Genomic DNA, 10,766 nt, shown 5'->3' with positions numbered 1-10,766 from the left:
GCATTAAATTGAGAAACGGGGCTGTTTTACTCTATTTTTTTTTAATAGCCTATCTTCAATTTGTTTGAAACCACTCAACAGAACATCACAATTTCTGATTTCAATGATTAGGGTTTGTTAAACTGGATCGAAAGCTGAAATTAGCCAGCAATCCAAACAAGCTTTTATATTTTAGAGAGGAAACATCTTTACAAATACAATGACTACTAAAGATATAACCTTTGCTTCTACTGCCTCATTAAAACTCAAACATTGTCTAAAAAATAAGGTAACAAGCCTATTTATTGATGGTGCTTACTTTGCATTGTTTTTTTAAAAAAAAATACACGAGAACACTAGCATCTAACAAAAAGCAGACAATTACAGCATATTTTTTGGAGGAAGCACCAGACAAGCCAAATTAATTTAAATCAAATATTTTACTTGCATAAGTGCATTAGGTCCAGTTTTAGAGGAAATACAATGAACTTGACTTATTTTTTTAATCTTCCCAGATAGTGATGGCTGCTTTTGACCACATGGTCCCCCACTGCCTCCCATTTTGTGACAGAATATGTTCTTTCTTTATAGGATCCATTTGGCGTGCAGGAGTTTGTTGGTGAGGCTTGTGTCCTTCGCTACTGATGAAACCGGGCTCTCCAGCCACTGTGGTAATGCACAGTGGTCCAGTTATGTTCTGAGCATCCAAACAAATTAATAATTCACAAGTGTTCAAGAAGACTGGAATAACCCACGTACAGTTGGTAGTCTGTCTTGGGAGCGCATAACCATTTTCTGATGGAAATAAAAATGTAGAAGTAGTGCTTCATATGTATAAATGCAGTTACCCTTGCAATACTGGCAGGGGAACCTAAGAATAACTAAACAAGCTGTTTGTGTGTTTGTGTTTTTAACATTGCTTATTCATAAGTAAGTAAGTAAGTAAGTAAGTAAGTAAAGGGAGACTCACTTCCAAAACCAGTCTGATAAAAAGAAGAAATGAAAAAAAAACCCCACAATGCATCTGTTTAAACATGAGAGTTGGGATATTATCTGTTCTAATCTAAATAAAAGTCGTTGTATTACATAGACTGGATGAGCAAAAAAAAAAAACACGGAACTGAATTGTGGCTTAAATTGTCCTTCATATATTGGTTGACTTTAACACAATAGAGGAAAAAAATGTGGTTTAATGTGGATGAACCAATCAAATTCTGTGGCCAATTGCAATTGTGCAAAGCTCTGGCCTCCCAGTTCCAATTTCAGCTAGTTTTTCTTTAATAAACTATGAAGAAAAAAACCCTTTTGTCTTTTATATGATTTAACAATGTAACTACATTAACAATAAAACGTCCACAATTGGAAAAATATGGATTTCTCAAAAACCACCAGAAGTGACAGAGCTATTTCCCCATGAATTACTAACCTTTTCCCACTAACAAGCCACCCCTAGGATACCTCTTACCATTCAGAAATCAGAAATGAATACAACAGTATTCCACACAGCTGCTGGATTTAAAAAATAAAGCCGGAAGTGTTGGATGACTGGATGTTTTCGGCTCCTTCGGTGTCGGCTCCGTGCATAGAATCTGCATTGCAAGCCGCCGCGTTCCCTTCTTTCCACGACAACAATGGTAGACGAGCTCAATATAGTGAATGCATTTAGATCGTACAGCTGGCTGGTCACACAGACCGTACATCATCGCTGCATCACCCTTTTGACATGCAAAGCTGGTTTGGCTCTATACAAGTCAGCCGATGTGGGTCTGTGACTAACTCGCATGCCGAGTCAGGAGAGTAAAAGACACAACTGACGTTCAAATATGTCCTTTCACAAGATGCACCAATCCCACCTTGAAGTGTTTGTTAAAATCTTAGACTTCACCGAAAAGACTCCTTTACAAGAAAGATTGTAGTTTGCCAACTTCACTCTCCTCTCATTTTGAACATCTAGTATTTCAGAAGAAGAAATTTCGATTAATTATTTAGAAACAGAAGCAATCTTCCCGGATAAGACTCCATCTGCCAGCTCTGAAGACGGTGGACCGTTTGGACGATCTGAACTAGCAGAACAGCTGACCGTATTCACACGCAAATAATTGTCCACGACCGCCCCTCGATTTATCTGTAAGTAATCGTCACTCCCGGTGTGCTGACATGGTCTCTTTGGATTAAAAAAAACTGATTTTATCCCCTATCAATGCTTTCTATCAACGTCACTATAAATAGACATCTATGAGAGAGAGAGAGAACTGTCAATGTCGCACAGCTCTGCAGTTAAATAAAAATGTTACTGTTATTTTTGACAAACAAAACAGTTACATTTTTGAGATCTTCGATTGTTATTCATTAAGGATTAGCCAGTTTATTAATACAGTTACCATTACACAGAGTATTCGTTTTAGATCACTCAGACCCTTGTTTTAACTGTGGCATGTCCAAATGGCTCTGACAACATTTCCAAATCCAGTGTAWTCAATGAGAGAGAGAATTGGACTCAGCAAAGGAATAAAACTGAGCAACTTTGCTAAACTGTTRGCTTCTTGTTGTAGCATTCTCAATAAACAGCCTCCGTAGAAAACAGTTTGCATTCTACCAGCTCCTTGCAGYTTTTGTGTTTCAGCTGGCTTCATTTGAAATGCTAAAACACTAAAACAGCTAACATTAGGCCGTAAAGTTAGCTGTGTYGTTAGCGCTTGATTTGACAGATCAGAGCCAGTGAAGCAAACATTCTCCAGCGGTACAACAGAATGCTGCAGCAAACGTCCTTGTCCAAGATCAATGATGTAATTATTAAGATTCAGCACCGTCTAATTAGCAAACAGATCTGCTTACTTTATTAACGCAGATTGTGGTTTTAGACTTTCTTAAGGCGGCTGGCTTGTCAAAAACTGGAAAAAAAATGACGAATGTGTTAACGGAGCGGGCTCAACGGACCCCTGCCGTTTTAATCAAAAATGCCAGACAATAAGCTGCCTTTTAAAATAATGCAAAATCATGATCTGATTTAATGGCGCACACGGTGCAAGTAGGTCTTTACAGAGCAGCGGGAGGCTACCTCAGCGAGGAGTTACAAATATGCAATCTGTCATAATCGGCTCTTCGTCTAACGGCTAACTGGCTCTCCGTGTTCTCTCCTGAAATTAAAAGTGATGTGATGGAAAGTAAAAAAAACAAAACAATATGACAGTTTATTATTTTCAAAAATGCTGTTTTTAAAAAAAAAAAACCTGCCATCCCTGCTAAGTTAACCTTAATGCTTTGCACTTAACACAGCTCCGTCTCCATGTTTAAATGCAGCATCGGAAGTCCGTCCCACAGGACTACAAAGCACATAGTAACAGGAGCTGATTCAGGGTTTAGCAGAGTTTTTACAGTGACGATGCCTCTGCCCGCATCAACAGCGCCCGGCCGTACGCTTTTACATTTATAATTCATAAACTCGAGCAGTCTATAGGATCGGCTTTACTGCTGGAGATGAAATACATACAGCACTGCGGATCAAGAGCTGTTTCCACTCTGACGTAAACCAGTGAATACACACAGCAAGTCAACATTATAGCTGTGGCCCACAGCAATAAAGAAAGCCCTTTTTTTATCTATAGCTGAAGTCATATCACAGCTGGAGTGAGGAAGGAGCTGACACTTTCATGTGCGAATATGAACCTTGACAACATCCTAAGAAGGGATGATTTTTGAAATACAGGAGAGCATGTATACTATTTTTTGGCACGGATATTTATAATATTGGGCAACCATTTTCACTTCAAGAAGACCTCACTAAACGTAACACAGCATGCGCTACGCGCTTTGTATTGTAAGAGTTCACCAATATGGATATTAGTCCTGCTTCTTTTGCTCACAGTTGGATTGTTGGGGGGTTTTTTCTCCTGATGTACATCTTTATGTCATTCTTCATTGTTTATACGMTTTCTTTGTTACCACAATTCAATAATAGTTAAAAAAAAAAAAACTGAATAATGAAACTGTATATTTTCTGTGTGTGTTTTTCACACACCGTATTGGTGAGATTAATCACTTTGCTCGCTGTGCCTTAAATTACAAAATGCTTCAAAACTGGATCAAAATCTATCAATTTCCAGCCAAACGAAAATTGAGGGTCACACAGCCTTCACATGACATCTTTATATAGATTGTTTCTCTAAGCACCCCGTAACTCTTATTGACTCGTAGCGCCGCTCATCAGGACACCACGGTTTCCACGTGGGTGCCAATATATATAAGATATTTGCGCTGTCACAGTGATGAAGTGTAGGGGAGATATTAGATGCACTCCATCCTGTTGTTGTTCTGGTCAATCAATTCTAATCTGCTTTTAAAATGGCTGTTTCAAAATTTGACACTTTGGCGACGCTCAGCTTGTTAACGCACAGTATTTATAACAGCTAGCTAGGCTTACACTGCTCTGTTTTCAAGAACAGACGTAAGTACAAAACAGCAGACAGAAATACAAAAAAAATAAATAATACCAGGTGGAACTACTAGCTAGGATACTAATTTATTCATTCAATATTTCATTTTCATAATATGTGAAAAGTTTTAAATACTTAACATACCAATATCAACAATATTGGGGAAAAAAAAGAGTTGAAGAAAGACAGACTAACCACAAAAATGAGGTAAAAGCTGCAAGGAGTCACATTTTCTCAATGACATTTAAAAATGGCTCAAGAGAGCATGTGGAGGCTACATGTGACTGAAAAACGTGAGTAAAATAAAAGACATTTTTAGGAAATGTGCAAATTTAAGGGATCATGACCAGGTTCTTGATGAATTAGATGAGTGACTCTTTGGCTGGATCATTAAATGACACTTCAGGTCATGAACACAGAGGCTGGAGGACGCTAAGCAATGCGGGTTGTCATTAATAGAGGTTCTGGCTCCTTGGTTGGACTCCACTTCATTAAGAACAGAGGMATTTGGCATTAAACTCAAACTTCTTAATATTTCTGTCTTCCCACTTTTTCATTCCAGTTTGGACCTGTGCATTAGTTACATTTTTTTATTTATTTTTTGCTTTAAAAACGGGAACTACAGAAGCATCAAGTCTTTGCGTCTATAGCAAACAAAGTGAGCAAGGAATCACTTTCGCCATGGACTTGGGGTGAGGCTAAGTAAACTAACATTTATTGTAAAAGTTGGGAGCAGGACATTTGAGAGGCTTAAACCTCCCTGAAGTAAAATAAATAAATAAATCAAGAATCAAGAAAAGCKTACARAAATTCTGACTTGCAATTGAAACACCTTGATAAGGTAAAAAGGAAGGCAGTATTAATGCCATCCACTCGGCCGCTAAGCCTGTGTGATATAAACTTCTCCATCTGTAATGTTTTTATGCATCTGTATGCCCACCTCTTAACTGAAACTCTCACTCAAAGGTTATTCTTTTGGCTGTTTTTTTCCTTCTTTTTCTTCTCCAAGATAGTCAAAAACCTGCTCCTTTTTGCCCTCTGTGTTGCTACAGAAAAAAGTCGTCAYACTTCTGAGTGAAACACTGGACTAAAGCAAACCTAAAAATATTATCRAATGTGGGCATTCAGGTTAAGACAGATCCAAACAGCATGGTTCAACAACTTGACCAAGAGTCCCCTGCTTTCAGATGTTAAGAGAAYGTCATAAAACAGCAGGACTGCGCCTTTAGGTACACGGTCAAAGTTTAATCACAACAAGGTCTAGATAAATCTAGGAAGGTCTGCAATAAAACAGCAATAAAACAGAACAAATGTGGATTTGGTTTCCTGCATATCGTCCACACAGCTACGTTTAAAAGAATTAGCATATYGTTAAAAAGTAAGAACAAAAACGTCACGTTCAGGAAGTGAAACTCATGTATTGCATACATTTATTATCCATAGGGTAAATATTTCAAGCCTCAATTTCTTGTAATTTTCATGACTGTGGCCAAAAGATGACGGATTAAAATGAAAAATGCAGTGTCTCAAAAAATTTTTAAGATTACATAAGATCCGGGGAAAACGGATGTTTCTGAGAATCATGTTCATTTTCATGCACTCAAAACTTGGTTGGGTGCACTTTTGGATAAATCACCGGCGTGACATGGAGGTGATCAAGCTTGTCGATTTGCTAAGGTGGAAAAAAAAAAAGCTCAAATTGCTTTGATAGCTTCAGATCATCTTGGATGGTTGGGTCTGGTATCTCTCATCTTCCTCTTGACAATTCAAGTAAAGTTTGATGACCAGTCAAGCACAGTAMTGCCATGCTCACTGAATCAGCTTTTGGCAACTTTGGCAGTGCAGGCAGGTGCAAAGTCCTTTTGCCTTCCACTCAACGTCCCATAAAAGTGTTACGCTGTGAACAACCAGCTTCTTTAGCGATGACCTCTGCGGTCTACCCTTCCTGACAACAACTGTCTTCTGGGCATCTGTAAACTCAGCAGTTTTCCCCAAGATTGTTGCATGCATTTCGGAAAATTCCTCCAGATACCGGTGGAGGTTGCTGAAGCACTTATCCACAAGCGTGAACCGGCTTTCCCCTACTGATCTGGTTACATTCCCAAGGAAAACAAAACTTAACCAGACACTTCAAAGGGGGCTCTGATGGCGTAAGGWATCGTGCGGGYTAACACACCCAAGAACCAAACATCTTGACSTGCCTACTTGCAACTTTGGCATATCTGAACTTGGACTACGACACTGCAGCGAGGAAAAAACTCATTTGGATTCACAAAACTGGTTAGTCGRAAGTTCAAGACCTTGTTTAGCAGTTCCACAGCAAATGTGGTGACATAACAGACGAGAAAACATAGCAGGGAATAGAGAAAAATGAACAGACTAAAAAATATGACCCAAAAAGTACTGAGAGTATACAAAAAATTGCATAAGGGCTAAAAAAAATTTTAAAAAAAGATTTTCCATGATAAAAGCCCATGGAAAATTCGTTGCAGGTGTTTTGAGTTTTTCTGCTGTCTACTGTGCCACCACGAGTTCCAAGATGTGTAACTCTATTTGTAATRAAAAATATAGAACTTTCGCTTAATATTCTCATTTTTTAAAGAKCTGCCTGTGCARCATAGCAAGCGATGCACTAACTARGCTAAGATGACCTAGATTCCTTCGAAACCTTTGTGTGCCAAGGACGCGTCAACCGACAACAGTTTAAAAAAACAAAAGAAAACTTCCATTTTGAAGGGGATTTCTGAAACGCTCTCCTTTTCTCAGCAAAAGCACAGTTTGCATGGAGATGAGAGGTGTAAAAGCAGCAGAACGTCCCACACCTTTCACAAGAGGACCAGCTGCCTTGGACGTGTAGTTCAATGACACACCACCACAGCTTGTAAGGAATCTTTTTTTTTTTCCTCTCCAAGAACCCGTGCCAGGTCTGAACGCCGGCTCCAGCTCCTGCATAACTGGCCGAAAATATCCCCAGATAATAAAATGGCGCGGCACGCTTAATGGATCATGCTTAAAGAACTGAAGAGGAGAACTCTGTCTTGGTGCCACGTTTAATGAGCTTTCGCCTGTGGTGCTAACAAAAGGCACATTAAATTTAGTGATACTTTAATGGGGTTGGGTGTGAGTCCTCCCAGTATGAAGAGGACAGGACGGCACTTATCCTGGTTTATCTTATGGACGACTGTTAATGTGACGCCGCACGAAGGAGGTTACCATGGCGTCTGAATGGGCGTTTCTGCGGTTCTACTTTGCTCAAGGATAATGGGTCAGGTCAAGCTATTCTCCTGCGCCTCTCCTCCATGGCGACGTGACTGCGAGCTGGGTCACTTTAACCTGCCTTATGACATCTTCATGCTGAAATTAAAATCTCAGAGCCTTGGCTGGCAACGACTACTACATCCCAGTATGAAGTAAATAAATCATTTAAAGATGTGGAAGCTCTGTGTGGAAACCAGGCCAGTCATGTAAGAGAATGTATAAATATAAATGGCTGCCTAAAAACATTCAGATGCATTGTTTTGGGTAACAAAAAGAAATACAGTTAAAGTTCAATCCAAATATCCAACCTCCAAATCAAAAATGATTCAGATGATCTGTTGACAGCTCAAGATATGCACAACAGCCTTCTTCTATTCACGAGTGGTTTCCGATGGGTTTGACACGTACACTGATGCGAGTTCGAAATCTGTCAAGCGGCCTTGTCGAAGTGAAGGACCCAAACACAGAGTAGCAGAGCAGGAGCCTGGCAAATTAAATAACCACAGAAACTTTAATAACTAAAAGACGCCGCAGGGCAGGGAACCCAGAAAACAAACATAAATCAAAAAAAAAAAAAAAACCCCGAAGAGGAACCGAGGCAAAAGGCAAACACAGACGTCCAGAAAAAGAAAAATAGAAAACAAAGAAGCCCGCACACAGCTGGCGATAGGCAACAGAACAGTGCTAAGGTGTGAGGTTTTACAAGAAGCACATAAACTGGCACATAAAAGGGAAGTAACTGGGTTTCAGAGCATGGAAATAGGATACAACTACCGCAGAGGAGTGGTAAATCGCAAACACCACCAACAACACTAAGACAGACATAAGTGAACTTATATATATATATATATGAAAAAAAGCAAAACATGACACCAGAGGCCGGACAGAATGCAAACATAAAAACCACGGAAGCAACCTCCTGACACAATCATGCTGACGGTCCTTCTGGGACTGGCTCACATTTCACTGTATTGTGACATAAAATACAAACAGAAAGGATGAGGGAAACCCAAACTTGTGCGGCATCATGGGACGCTTAAATCAAACCAGCCAGGGGAAAAAAAAAAAAAGAATAGTGAACCTCTACAAGTACTGTTCATGCGTGGGTGCAATTACTTAGATGTTTGAAGGCCACGTTCATCACTTCGAATATTTACACCGGCCATCATGCTCCTCTGGAAGGAGATTACTTTGGTGTTGAACGCGTTCTAATGCTAAATGTCCAAATCAAACGCAGAACACTAGCAAAAGCAAAAATATACCATAATCCACTGTGAGATGAGAGATGCACTGACATGGACTGAAAGGCCACTCCGCTAGAAAGGAGTCATTACTCCAAAAGGAGGATAAAAAGACAGATTACCAACAGTTTTGGACACATATTATGTGTTCTGATAAAACTAAACTTCAAATGTTTGGGCATTGTAATAAAAAATTATACCTGGAGCAAAAAACAGCTTGCAAGCCTGAGGACACTATCACAGCTGTGGAGTACAGGGGTGTGTAAGGAGGGATTGGTGCACTTAACAACATAAAGTAATAAAGTGCCTACTTAAAGCGTAAAGCTGCAGTAGGTAGTTTTTATAAAACCAATATGTGCTTTGCATATTTGTTAAAACTATCACCATGTCCTAGACAGAACTAAGACACTCCTCCTAGCTGCGATTGGTTGTTTCTGACCTGGAGCTGTGTATTTCTGCAGAGGGCTGTAAGAACACAGGGAGGCGGCAGAGGAGCTCAATGTTTTTCAATATGATTATCTGTCTCATATTATGATGCCACATCATAGTGACAGTTTTAGCAAACTGAAGGACAACAAAATTGAAGTTTTGTCCATTACAAAGCCTCAAATCTGGAAAGTTGAATGTGAACAAGGACGCCTACGAACTGGACTCAGTCACAGCAGTTCCGTCAGGAGGAAAGGGCCACAATTCTCACAAGCTACTTTGAGAGGGTTATAGAAAAATACCCGAACCATCCTGAGAATCAAATTACAAAAATATTGTCAGAGAAACGATCCAACCCTGAGCAGAATAGGTGCAGAACCTGAATCCAAACACTTTGTGACTTTCGAACACACTCGCTCAAAGTGTGATGTTTTCTTTCAGTTTGTTTAGCGTCCAACGGATATATTTTCAGTCTATCAGTTCAATTTACAACCACGTGTTACGTAAACCTTTAGGATTTACAACTCGTGGATGTGGTGCTTTACTGCTGGCAGCCTTTCAATTACAGTGTGCAGGTCTACAGGCTCAGGAAGCTAACCTGACATCTGTTATACATCTTACCTACCTATTCATCTCAATATTCCTGTCTTTAGCTAAGCATAAAATGCTGTATATGTGGAAAAGAATATTTCTTAGAAACAGCGCAGTGCAATTTATATTTATAAAAAGTAAACAGAATTCCTGTCTACAAATTAAAGGTATTACRAAGGGACTATTAAAGGAAAAGAAACTACACAAACAGCCCAACAAATAAGCAACAACTCCCTTTTCCATTTGCGAGCAAACTACCCTTTTGAACACTTCACCTTACTCACAGCCATATCGGCCAAACATACCTCATTAAGTTGACACATTTTGTTCTGGGTTGTAAGTCTCCCCCTAATGTTGTCATCCAATCCATTAAACAGTCATTCTTTCTTTTTCTCTCCATCTATCTTCACTTAACCTCCGTATGCTCTCTGGAAACCGGCTGACACTGTGCGTGCCACAATAGCGGCTCTGCTGGGTTTTTTTGCTGTGGCCTGGGAACGATGCTGATCACCGTGTTCTCTTCTGGGTGAGTGGAAAATGGCTAGGAACAGGGTTTTATGTTCTAACGCTGGGCTTGCACATGTTCCCCGAGGCACGGTGGATGACACCGGTTTCCAAATATTGCTGTATTTTTCACAGATATATGCATCCCCTTTGCACGAGTTTGTCGGGCCCCTTGGAGTTGTTTGCATTTTGAGACATTAAAACCAAAAACCTACAGAGTATTTTGTTGAGGTTGTATGTAATAAACCAAAAAAAAAAAAAAAAAAAGAAGAAACAATACATGGTTTTGTAGTTGTTTTACAATTCTAAACCTGTAGAAGTGTGGCCTGTAGTT

The sequence above is a fragment of the Poecilia reticulata genome, linkage group LG14, assembly GCF_000633615.1.
Source record: "Poecilia reticulata strain Guanapo linkage group LG14, Guppy_female_1.0+MT, whole genome shotgun sequence".
NCBI lineage: Eukaryota > Metazoa > Chordata > Actinopteri > Cyprinodontiformes > Poeciliidae > Poecilia > Poecilia reticulata.
This window is presented reverse-complemented; position numbering follows the sequence as displayed.